The sequence below is a fragment of the Coptis chinensis genome, chromosome 1, assembly GCF_015680905.1.
Source record: "Coptis chinensis isolate HL-2020 chromosome 1, ASM1568090v1, whole genome shotgun sequence".
NCBI classification, from domain to species: Eukaryota; Viridiplantae; Streptophyta; class Magnoliopsida; order Ranunculales; family Ranunculaceae; genus Coptis; species Coptis chinensis.
In genome coordinates, this window is record NC_141456.1 from 14334669 (window position 1) to 14348707 (window position 14039).

At 34.8% G+C, this 14039-nt stretch overlaps 1 pseudogene across 1 annotated transcript; it reads right to left on the reverse strand.

Annotated features, from left to right (window-relative positions):
• Positions 1–6777: 6777 nt before the first annotated feature.
• LOC147522366 (uncharacterized) lies at positions 6778–10807 on the reverse strand (annotated as a pseudogene). The gene is made up of 9 exons (XR_015213001.1): positions 10729–10807; positions 10502–10561; positions 10128–10234; positions 9734–9914; positions 9438–9607; positions 8554–8850; positions 8167–8263; positions 7925–8081; positions 6778–7096 (listed from the first exon to the last, which is right to left on the reverse strand). The product of XR_015213001.1 is annotated as an uncharacterized LOC147522366 (transcript).
• Positions 10808–14039: the final 3232 nt, after the last annotated feature.

The following is a 14039-nucleotide window of genomic DNA, read 5'->3' on the forward strand; positions in this document are numbered from 1 at the left end:
AAATTTTTGGACATCATCTACCTCGTGCTTTCAAAACCATCACCAACAAAAAAAACAAACCTTGTCGGTAAAATTAACTAGTTTGTTCTTCCCCAACGTTCTCCTTGAGATGGTTGAGTCGGAATAGAACCCAATACGAATCCAAGAGGACTGGTTAGGTCTTGAAAGTGCAAGACAAACCGGATTCAAAAGAAAACTACTTTAGACCAAAAATTGTGTAATCAGAAAAGTCTAACACGGACAACAATAATAAATGAAATTATTTCCATAACCCAAGCCAAACAAGAGATGGGGAAAAAACGCACCTGTGAGGAAGTGAGATGAGCTAAAGAAGTGAGGGAGTGAGTTGAGACAGCCGCTCTTCTCTTCGAGTCTGTGTGGTGGTGTTCAGAGAGAGAGGGGGGAAGAAAACCAGGAGAGAGAGAAAGAGAAAGATGGTTACCGTTTTTTTTTTTCCGATAAAAAAAGGATTTTGAATTTAAAGCTTCTAGAGTACTCTAAATTTTGGATTTTGAATTAACAAGAAAGATGGTTACCGTAATTCTAGGTAGAATATCTCGTTGTCTAACTTTTCATTTCGCGATCCTTACTTTTCATTTCGCGCTCCTTTACTTTTCAAGAAATCTAACGGATATAAAAACACTGGTCAATATCTACAGTTCATAGAGAAAGAAACATGACCGTGGCGAAAAACCAAAACCTAAATTGAAAACACACAGATATTGCCCATAGCTCCCAAAGGTTGTAGCCAGGATATACAATGATCCAACCCACCCGAACCCGACCCATTTCCATCCCTAGTAGTGCCCATCACAGAGTTTAATTAGTGCAACATTGGCGTTGACTTTTGCATTGATGCCTTCTTTGAATTCTGAATCTCCTAGTATAAAATATGTAAAACATGGAGATTAGCTAAGCAGTATTTCTCTAGAGATGCTCAAACGTCAAGTCAAATACAATAACTCACATTACATACACAGAACTGGTGTTGCTGTCAACAATCAATAGTCATGCCTCAACAATCACCTATAAATAGGAGAACCATAACTACTTGGCTTAATTTTGATCCCTACCTATTAGGTGAGTAGGCAACTTTTACCACTTTTGAAGCCACGACTATATATGTTTTATCCAAATTAAACACTCGATTGCATTCAACATTATACTCATTCAAATAAATTGGTCAATTATTGTAATATTAATTTCATTCTACTTTACTAAGCTTACTGGCTTAACAATTACAATACTTGAAACTCTTGATAAGCACACTATCTCCTATTAGCTGTATTTGTTATAGGGTGTGACTCTTAGGACAAATCGGGGGAAAAAATAACTCTAAATGACACATTTTTTTAAAATCACTCACAAGGACCATGTAGATAAAAGGTCAAGTATACCATTGACGCGAAATTGAAAATGGCTCGGGTAGATTAAAGGTCAAGTATACCCCTAGGTACAAAATAATAAACGGCCGGCCCAACTGAAATGACCTGATTTATGGGTATAGACAATCACTATTCATACCTTAACATGAGTTATAAACATTAATTGTTCATATGAACAATCATTGTTAATTGTTCATATCTATTTGGAGTATAAACAATCATTGTTCGTACCTCAACATAATGTATGATTAGTAAAAACACCTATTGGAGTATAAACAATAATATATCATTGTTTATACCTCAACATGAGTTATGAACAATCATTGTTCATATATGGGGTACGTTACTGTATGAACTATTTGGGATATGAACAATCATTGTTCATACATCTACATGAGCTATGAACAATCATTATTTATACCTATTTGGGGGTATGAACAATCAATGTTCATATCTCAACATAATGTATGATCAATAAAACACCTATTAGAGTATGGACAATCATTGTTTATACATCAATATATTGTATGAGGTACGTTCACCTATTTGGGTATGAATAATCATTGCTTATACATCAGCATAAGGTATGAACACTCATTGTTCATAGCAAAACGACATAACAGGTAAAATTGGAAAATATTTATTTCAAATTTGGGCTATTTGTCCTTAAGGGTTATTTTCACTCGAAAATTGGTTTTCTAGGTTATTTTCACCCGAAATTTGTCTCTGAGAGCGATTAAAAAAAATCGCTTATTTTGAAAGTGATTTTCACTCGAAAATGGGCCTTGGGACCAATTTATTGTATTTATTAATACTTACAAATAAACAATGGTAACGCATGTTCCACATATGGAAAGTGTTCGAGTTTATTGATGGGTGGTTATGTAACCTGAGTTGACCATTAGAAGAAAAAAAATGCAGTAAATCTAACTATACACCTAAATCAAACATTGGTGTATAATTTTTTTATCAAATTTGGGTAACAAAGTGTACCACGTTTTGCAATGTTGGGTTCTAGTTCACTTCCGTCCATTTTTTTTCACGTGTAAGTTTTTTTTTTTTTTTTTTTTTTAATTTTTTTTGTTTTTTATTGTCACACCCCGAATTTCGACAAAATCGGAAAAACAATATTTGTTCCCGACTCTTCGATTTTCGAGGTGTGATGCACTCTCAACTCCCAAAAACCAATAATCAGTTTAAATACGCGGATAATTAAAAACCAATAAAAATTTCTTAATAAACAAAAGTCCTCTTCATTTCCAAAAACTCACAAATATGATGAAATTACAAATCCTTTCAACAACTCTTTAATTATAATTACAACTGAAAATACAAAACAACATTGTATAAATTGAAAATATATTTCACCTAAAGGGAAAACAAAACATATTCGAAATGCGACGCTAACGCAAACCACAAGCAGCAACCAACCTTTTTCAACACTAAACCTGTCAAGACTTATTAACTATGTTTATTTAATGAATACACTCGATAAGCAAACATGCAAATCGGGTCAGCATTATAAACAATGCTGGTGTGAGTAGCCCTAAAATACAAATCATACTAATACATATATATACACAATCCATAAGGCAGTTAGTTCCTCTACCGAGGCGCCTTAACTTCCAACGACAAATACAACATTCTTAAATATCATAATTAAGGCAGGTAGTTCCTCCACTGAGGCGCCTTCGCTTCAAACCGTACTAATAGAATAACCAAACTAAAACTTACTATATACTTACACTGGTGTAAGCCAAATCACAGAGTGGGTAACACCTACATGAATAATAAATTCTACCCACCCTTCTGCAAAACCATTGTGAATGCAACATAACTTATAATAAATCATTTATTAGAGCTTTAACGTACACTTTGTTATATCATCACAATTATTGTTTGGAGTTTATTTAAGTGTCTCTAGAATCACGTTGTCTCTATGTCTTACTTAGTTTCCCTGCCTACCACAATCGCTATCCAACGCTGAACATGTACATCCATATGCCTCCCCTCCCATAATGAACCACTTCGTGCGTAGCTACCCTAAGCGGGATATCGCATACCAGGTAACCCTCACATGAAAGCTATTATGTGAGTACTGCCACTATTCGACATAAAATATCGCGCGTCTCGTTCTAATTTTGCGAACGAAATAATCAAGCCACTATTCGGTTGCGCCAGAAGGGCCATTCAGATTCACTGAAACGCCAGAAGGGCCAATCACATTACTTACGCCAGAAAGGCCATTTAGATTCACTGAAACGCCAGAAGGGCCATTTAGATTCACATACGCCCATCACAAGGGCCAAATCACATGAGTTGTGGTAGCTAGGTTCTAGGATTTTCGTTACGTAATTTATTCAAGTGTCATACATTTATATCTCATAATAATTCTTGTTCTATCTCATGCCAACATATTTAATTGTACTGAAGCTCAACGTTTCTCGTTATAATAAAATCCACATTATCACGTGCCAATACTATTCATTACACGATATCCAAGCATCTTTATATCAAATCTCAAAACTTATTATTTCACGTGCCAATCATATATTGCACTACACCATATGAAATATCTCAAGCCTTCAAACATACTACAATTCATTTAAATACAATTCATTTAAGTAATAGCTCATAATAGCAATCAATCATGTAACGTATTCGTTCAATATATTTATGTGAACTCAATTCACCATCCAAGACACGCATTATTTCCATTTGTGCACAATATAAATAATCAAAATATATGTCCATTCTACCAAATGTCAAAATGAAACGACTTTAAAAAGAAAGAACAACTCAAATCCAAATATCACGCATAATTATTCGAGTCCAAATCACAAGTCAAGTCAAACTGATCACAATCATAGCCCACAACCAAAACCCAACAGTCTAAATATTTAAAAACCCCATTTGGATCTATATTAAGTTATATGGACCGGCCCCAAAACAAACTTGAAACTGGCCCAAAGAAAACTAATGTGGTATGACCCAAAAACAAAATAGAAACTAGCCCAACCCAAACTAATAGATTTCGGCCCAAAGAAACAAACTAAGATTTCGGCCCAACAACTAAACAATCTAAGGCCCAAACAAAACAAAATAAACTGCCCCATTGAACTAAACCAAATTGGTCCGGCCCAAGCCCAAGCGAATTAGAGTTAGACTAGGTGAGACTGGGAGCACTGGATCTCTCTCATAGTCATCTCCTTCCCAACACCAGCAGCTAGTTTCTAGCCACCACAAACCTTCACACACCACCCAAAAAGAACCAACTGAAATTTGTTAGGGTGAAAAACCCCACAACTTTACTTCACCAAGAATCCCCAAATTCTTAGTTTCGAAATCACTTCCCTAATCATGGATCCGACCTCCATTAATGAACACTCAAGCTTCAACAACACCTCCCCACGCTCCAGCACCAACCTAACAATCAAAACCTTAATACAACATCAACATCACCCACCAAAACAATCAACATAATGAATATCGATAACCCTTCATCCACACTGGGTCGTCCGCCATTAACGACCTCCAAGCTTCGACATCACCCATCTCCAATACTCAATCAACCAAACCAACATCAAATACTTAACCCCCGATATCAACCAACACAAAATAACAGTTCAAAACAAAATATCAACCCCCCCACAGTATCACAGTTCCAACGCATACCGGACAGAGGAGGATGTCTGGGGCTCGCGCCTCCAGTAACACTATCTCCCCACTTCAACCAACTACACAATACTCACAATAACAGTTTATATGGATAAATAATAAAAATTAATTTGTAGTCGCCTCCATTTTTATCAGTATAACTTGGTTTCAACAGTCGGCAGAATATTTTGGCATCGAACAGAATGAACCAGAAGAATGAACAAAACTTATATATTTTGGACAATAAATTTGTAAATTCTAAATAGACGAAAATCATAGTTTTAGTAGTCAGTGAGAGATAAACTCTATTCACTTGTATTAAAAGCTCTACGAATCTCTCCTAGTCCGAATCGTCGCGCTCCAACCCTCTAGCAATCGAGTTTTTATCTTTGCCTCTATTTTTATTATATTTTTATCTCCAAACCCTATCCTCTGGAAAAATATGTATATATACTTGGGTTTGAAACTTAAGCCCAACACAGACTCGGGCCCAAAAATCAGGCCCACGTATTCCAAATTCAATCCAACAAATTTTAAATAAATAAATAAATAAATAAATAAATAACTAAATTTTAAATATGGGCATTACACTTATTTTCCTATGTGGCGATCTAGTGGCAATCTTACACGTAAGAAAAAATTGGATGGAAGTGAAACATAACCCAACGTTGCAAAACGTGGTACACTTTGTTACCCAAGATTGCTCAAAACAAAGTTTATATACCAATGTTTGATTTCATGTATAGTTTGTTACCCATATATGCATTTAACCCAATTTGGAAATATATATACTCGTGTTTTTTCATACCTAAGTATTTTCTTTTGAACCAAATCAAACATTTGATTTGCATATAAAAAATTATTTGCTCGTTGCAATGACAACTCCATTACCACTATTTGGTTATATTGCCATGTTGAGATTCTTCATCTCTTCAATCTATATAATCACCAACAAAACCTTGAGTGCAAAGACAATTCATCATTTTTATTCTCCCTCTACAATTCTACATACACATACATGACAATCCATCGCTCTCTTTTCTTAGATCGTATGACAATTTCCCATGTGATGAAATTTTACCAAATTATATTGCTAATATGATGCAATTAATATGTTAAAATATGATTAATAATAAAATCAATTAATGTATAAATACTAATATAATCACATATTTGAAAGAAAAACCACTGGTTGTAATGATAAACCTATATACCACGCACCACCACAAAATAATTATTAGGCTGAAGAAATCCTTAATCATCTTTGGTTCAGATGCAATGAGAAGGCAAGATCCACTTTCAAACTTCTATTGGTAAGGGATTACTTAGTGAATATTTCTATTAGACACCTTATAAAACATAACATAATGCTAATTCATTGATGATGACTCGGCCCATTCACTTGTTAAGTTTCATGCTAGGTTATAATTGGACGAGAATTTTATGAGGAAGGAAGAATCAATGGAAAGTAAAGACTTCTCACTAAACGGGATAAAACCCCAATTGGAAAGTATCTCGATACAAATCATATTAAAACGAATACTACATCTCAACACAAATCATTCCATTCAAAATTTAATTTTGACACAGCATCCTCTGTATTTTTAACGCTTTTACGTGTGAAACCTGTCATAATGCATTCTCAACCAAATTCAATCATTTTCCAATAAATCCAACAAAAGCAAAGAAACCATAAGAGCTTGCCATACAATCTATCGAGTGTGGTACCTTCATGTACTCAAATAAGTCAACCTCCATAAATTACATAAAAAAACATAACATTGTTCTATTACATATAGAAACTACACGAAAGGTTGCAGTGCTACACGCAGCTGCAATCTGTTCCACTATTAGATGTACACGATATAAAGAATACAAAGAACATAATATACCAAAATCCATTCATAAAGCATGATTCAAATGGATAAATTTTATTTCTTATTAAATTAAATAATATACAAATGCATCTCCCGCACATTTAACTAATTAACATATGAAAGTAAAAGATCTATACTAAGCGAGTTCAGCTTCTGTATCATCTTGCTCAAGGTAGTCTTGGAATTCACAAATTAATAAAAAAAGATTAGTGCAGTAAAAAAAATGTGGAAAAGCACAAATATATGCAAATGCCAACTTTAAAGTTAAAGTGTAGCAAATATATGAAAATTTTAAATTCTTGGATAATGAGCCTAACACATTTTTAAAACACAAGTAAAATTTAAGTTCATGCAAACACCAAAAGAGAAGTAAAAGACTAAACCAGTTATTCCACTAGCAACAAACTCAACCATACTAACATGCAGTTTTGATTTCATCAGAAATGCGTGATCTTATCGTGACTTAAATAGTAAAGAACTACAAATAGTTAAAGATGGTAACAAAAGAGTTTAGACAGACTTCTACTTTAAAATGTAACGAGAGATAGTTTAGTTCTGATATATTTTACACTAAAGACAGTCAAGGTCTACTAAACATAAAACATGTCCCTTCTCTTCTACCCAACCCTTCCATAACATGCCCCTTCTCTTTTACACTAGTTTAAATCTAAGTTACACTGACACGGACAAGTGTCTCCGTATCCGACACGAATACAAAGTGTTTGACATGGGAAATATAAAAAATTGAGGTATATCCCATACAATATGTGTTCAACATGGCGACACACAGACACGTGGATACGTATCCGACATGGATTATTTTTGAAATATGATGTGTCCATGTTACATAGGTTTAAACTAGATCCTTTTTGAGTTAGTGAGCACATATAATTTTAGATATACTGCTAAGAAAGTAAAACTAGGAAGGATGTAAGTATTCATTTCAGTGATAAATAATGAACAAAAGAGCTAAGATGTATGCATCTGGAAAGGATAGCACCTCACCTTCCTTCTGCATCCGACTACTTAGTTCACCTATTTTAGATGTTGAATCCTGAAGATTGCAGGAATCTTGAGCTTCATCTTTTGGATCACTTCTCGACCAGTCTGGAGGAGAATGCCATCTTACAAAATCTTCTAAGATGCACCCAGGGTTTGCAGCCTAACACACAATATTTAAAACATGTGAGTTTAGATATTGCTATCATTATACAAATACACAAACTAGCATCAAGGCAACTAAGCACCCTAGGACGCCCAAAATAAAGAAAAGGTTCACTGCACTTGTACTTCACCTTGAAAGCTTGCATGTCAGAGAGGAGTTGAGAACATCCAGCACCACAACTGAGAATTCAAATATGGGGATTGGTTATTGAAGAAAAAAAAAGTACAGCATGACGATAATATTTATGCTAGGGCAGGTAAAAAATTCAGACCCCCTTTGATGAATCAGTTATCTCTTCACTGCATTCAAACACTAAAAGTTCAATATCACCGGGCAAAAGAAAAAGAAAGAAAAAACAAGGCAGGACTGCTTGCATTTTTTTAGAGAGCGGGTGACAGTTGTATCTCGGGTTGTTTTGCTTATTTTTTATGCTCTTTTTTCTTTGTACTCATACACCTCCTCGACCTACATGGTTAGGTTTCCAGATGGTTGATGAGCTCCACGTCGAAGAACAAGATCCCCAGTGCTAACTCTAGCATAAAGTGCAGAGCTTGAGCCAAGAGAAACCACTGCTGCTTCAGTGTCTGGACCAGCTTCTCTCGTTATAGACTGTAGTGAATCAGAGGCCATGGAACGACGAAGTCTTCCTGGAAATACAACAATTAATAACCTGCAATTGCTGATGCAAAAGACAGGTATTGAGATATGGACTTTCATCTAGTGGCACGTGAGGTACTGGCTGTCCATCAGACCATAGTCTTCTCAACTGCATATTTTAAGGATTCATCAATTACTTTTCCATGTTTTTCATATAGTCTCTGATTAAAGATTTAGTAATACAACAGTATCAATGCATTCCAACAGATTTACAATGCTAAATTAATCCTATCATCACCAATACTTAAATCAAAATCAGCATATATTAACAAGTGATGAAAACTGAACAATTGAAGTCCAACAGTTGAATGTGATGGAATGTCTAGTGTGACATAGAGTGGTCTTTCTATAGAATTCGATTCACCACCACTCCCCTAATTTATTAACTTGCAGCACCAATATCTAACAGTATATGATTCTAATTTTCATTAGACAAACATCAACACTGAAAACAAGAATTCATAACAATTACATCACAAATCTTAATTGATAAAGGACTATCAGCGACGCGACGACAATTCATATCTTTTGGTTAATGAGACAGCACCAGATGTCTACATTTCTCTGGGTTATTACGATTCAAAGAGTTTACGACTTTACGCTGGATTTATTTTTATTATTTTGATACATCATTCTATGAACAAGATGGTCTTGTGTAAATGATATTGATTGTTAAATTCCTACCAATTTACTTACTTCTGTGATGACTCTGCACCAAAATAATGCCATTTTTCGAAGGGTCTTGAAGCTTCCTATTATTTCAGACAGTCTAACAACAAAACTATCTGGAGGGGCACCACCAATTTCTCTTGGAAGAGATGCCATCATTGAACCAGAAACATTCTTCCTTCTGGGAAAAGGTCCCTCTGCGAATATCTTGCAGATACTACAATGAAAGTGAAAGATCACCAAGGGATTATGCAGATACTAGATGAGAAAATCAACAGAGGGAAACTGAAGGAGTTGTACAAAGTCATTAAGTATATCTTTACCAGGATCAAATAAAGACTGGTTTAACAGCAGGAGCTTGTCATCATCACGAAAGTCAGATGTTGACTCTCACGAAGCACTAGAGATTTCACTGCAGAAAAACTTAACCCTGCCCTCTCTCTGACAGGTGAAGAATTTCTAGATGATGCCAGGAGATCTTTCATTGAATTAGACTTTGCAGATCTGTCAAACAAACAGAAACGGAAAAAATGAAACTATTAACTTACAGAATCAGCAGATCTCAGAGACACCCTCTTTTCTTTTCTTGATAGAGATCAGTACCAAGGCAGCATAGTATACTTTACACCAGAACATACAATAAGACACAATGCAAAATCTCCTACATATAATTAAACGGACACATGACTTGACGTCTAAAGAGGGAGAAACACTTACTCAATTGCTGTTGCCAATTGCTTAATGATAGTTGTAGAAGGTATCGTATCCATGTTTGACACATTTAAGTCTTCTTCTACGTTGGGAAAAAATTCTCTTTCTGACCCCTGAAACCATTAATTAATGTCTACACACCATTGACTACAATCTATGATAGTATTCAGTCTTGCCAATAAAATCAGCATTATCTCTTCACCAGATTATGAACTTAAAACACAAATAATAAACTTTAGGAAATATGAGGCATATGAGCGATAAAATATCACAAGAAATAGTCAACTTACTTGATCTTAATCATATGTACATTACTAAATTGATAACTGATAGCACAGGAATACAAAATCCATGGCTGGGAAAAATGAAGACCGTAGTACCTTCTTTGAGTGCAGCTTAAGATAAAAATCTGAGACTTCAATCTATCCACTTGGCTATCCCTGTATGAAAAATCAATTGAAACAACATATAAATATATGTACTGGAAGGATAGACTATAGAGTATTGTAAACTCGCATCAATTCAGAAACAGCTAAGAGATAGAATAGCAATTTCAAAAAATGATAATTAAGGTCTAATAAAACAACAAAATGTTAGGAGAGAATACCCATATGCTAGTGGGATGTATGGAACCCAATCCATTTTCATTTTCTTCAGGGGAAGTATTTCCTCGGCCTCCCTTTGAACCGAATTAATACCGATCTTATCGGAAGGCGGGAAAGGAGACACAATCTGTCAAATAGAGGTAAATGAAGCATTGCATGAGATACAAAACGTATATTAGCTAGAACACTTTTTTATGTGATCCTACACTACGTCACTACTACATATTTATTGAATGAGTGGAACATGTAAAACCAGTGTATGTTAAAAGATAACAGTTATCAGCTACGGTTATTGTCTATATGACTGTCCAGCAGAGCAGCACACAAGCTTCTTGTGCTCACAAGAGTTATTGTGCAATAGGAAGTTCTGCGATTAATGCTCTTAAATGTCTACAGTTCCAAGTTAGAAATGGTACTGAAGTGATCCTGCAGATAAGTCATTTTGCAAGCTTCTACTTCAGCTTGCTTAAGCTATAGAGATCTAACGTCAAAACAAACAAGAAAACAGACATTGGAATTTTGAAGACAAAATATATTCCAGTCTTTATAAGTAAAAAGGCCAATACTTATCAGTAAATGCCACCTCCCTCTTTTTTCATTTTAGGTCTTATAAATGCATTTATGGGTATGCTAATACTTACAAGCTACATAATAACGATTAAATCATCTCCGGACTTATAAGTTTATTCATAAGCAGATATCAAGTTGCCTGATTTATTTCCCCATTCAACAATTTATTTCCATATTCATTATCAAAAATCATTTGAGTTGTTCTTTAATGCCAAAAAAGAAACACATAATACTATTTTAAGCGCATCTTTACTATTATAAGTTTACCCATTTGTATTAGAAATTATAAGCGTTTCACTAGTAATTCCGCAATGATCTTATCCAAATTTGACCCCAAGTAATACCAGTCCCATCACAATTTCCGAAAGTCTATTATAAGCAACAAAAGAGAAAACCGCAAACAGCAATTGTCCTATAAAACATTCACACAGTTTCAAAACGAGGAGTTAACTCAATGATGTCCATAAAAAGAATGTTTGCAAAGGGAACTTACTGCCACCACCACGGGGATGCATATTACTTTATTTTCACCGTTCACAGGTACCAATTGAGCTGAAAAACAGAAACGGGAGACCATTAGTATGATATAATAATGAAGGTTTTTACGATAGATAGATATCGATGTGCATATTAAAAATGCATATAGATTGAGACATAACCTAAGTAGTTCCGGAAAGACATATGAAAACTTACACTCAGTACAACTGAAAAGATAAACTTTGTTGCCATGAAGCACTCCATTCTCTTCAAAGGCATCCTGAACAAAATATGTTTTTATTAGCGTTAAGTTATTAAGGCAAAATAAATAATAGAAACTAATCCAACAAAAATATATATAAGGAATTTTCATACTCACTTCTAAATTTGAAAAGTTCCAATTGAACCGATAGACCATATCAAACTGATCCCACTGCATTAAAATTACATAATAACAGGTTTTTCGCTGTAATAATAAATAAACATACGAAAAATTTAACGAAACAAAAGCGAACCTCAGTTCCAACAGGGAAAACAGCTCTCCATAAATCTTCCTGCAAAATGAAAACCGAGACTTCGATTAGATGAATTTCAATATAAAAACGTGGGTATTTGTGAATCTGAAATGTCTCACATTTCCAAGAGAAACACTAAAAACCCTAATTACAGTCAATAAAATTGAATATTGAAGAAAATTATTATACCATGTTACATTTCTCTTGGAAGAATTCGTTGGGAGTAGTAGGAGCCTTAACACGCTTACGTCTACTTGGACCAGCTTGTTCTTCTGGTGGATCTGGTGGTAGTAGGATGTACCACGAAATTCAGAATCAGGGAATCTAATGTTACCTACAACCCAAAAGGTCACACAATTTTTTTTAATGAATATAATGTTAGCTTATTTACAAAATGATATTAGTAATAATTTGCAGCTAAAACTAACACAAACTAGGTACACATTTTTTTTCAACATGAATGAACATAAGCTTTCCATACTATTATGAAGTCAGTTAAAACAAACAAAGAATCATTTGAGTTGCCCACTTTCTCAAATACATCAGTTAGAACTTGATGTGTCAGTAGCAAAGTCTAATGAGCTACCTATTTAAAAACTCTGGGACAAATTCAAGGTAAGTTCATTTATTTGAGATAACAAATGCAACTTGTCTCATTAGCCTGCAAATAATTCAATCGAGAAGTATGTAATAATGAATTGGGCAGTGGAAATGAATCCTTCGGAACAAATTGATACAAGAAGGCACACAAAGGCATGAACACCATGAAAGCAACCTACAATGCAAGTGGAAATAGGCTGGCACCACATTAGCGCGGCACACCTATAAGTATGTACCTTGAGTGTCTCTTAGAACAGGACACCTATGACTTCAGAAATAGGAAGAAGAAGATGCAAGAATTTGAAAGCTTGATAAAGTGATACGGTAGGCAAAATTGACTGTCATTTGCTTTCATTTGCATAAGAAGGAAAAGAGACAAAGTTTGGTGGAGCAAGGTTATTTGGCTAAAGCACTCATTGTTGGTTCAGCAATAAAACGGCTTCACAAGGCAGTTTCTACTGAAGATGGTATACAAAAAATTGGGATTCTTGCTACAAGAGTACTAGATGCCTGTTTTGTGAGAATTAAGCTAAAACTTCTGAATTCATGTGGTGTTGCCCAAGATAAATGGAACAAAGGGAGTGGCTGCATAACCTCTTCAACTTCAGATGCTATTGATACAATTTGAAAGACATTCTTCATGCATCAAGGAGAGCAAGCTCAATTGTTAAAAAGACTATAGCCGGCAGCTGTAAGTCGTCTAGTGGTTGAAAATTGGAAAACAAGATTTAAAATAGATTAAAGATAAGCATATAAGCATATATTCATTCTCAAGTTCAATTTGCAGTGAGGAATGAAATATCAGATTCAAGAAAGGTTGCGACTGGGACTATATATAATACACCTCAGGACCTCAATACTTTAACAAGGCTGGGAATTAGCCTGAAAATACAATATTGATTTCTCTTGTGTATGTCACGAAAGAAGAAGAAAAGGTGCGGGGGGGGGGGGGGGAAGGCCAACTCATGAAGTAGAGAAGAGCATGCAGGTTGTTTCAATTACTAGCTGAGGACAAACTTAGTCTACTTAAATGATCAAAGGCACCAAGTTGGGATTGTCCTTACCCTATCAACAACTACAACTACTGAACTACAATAACAATTATAAGTTGGGATTCTCTTATTATATTTTTCAATTATAAGTAAATACAT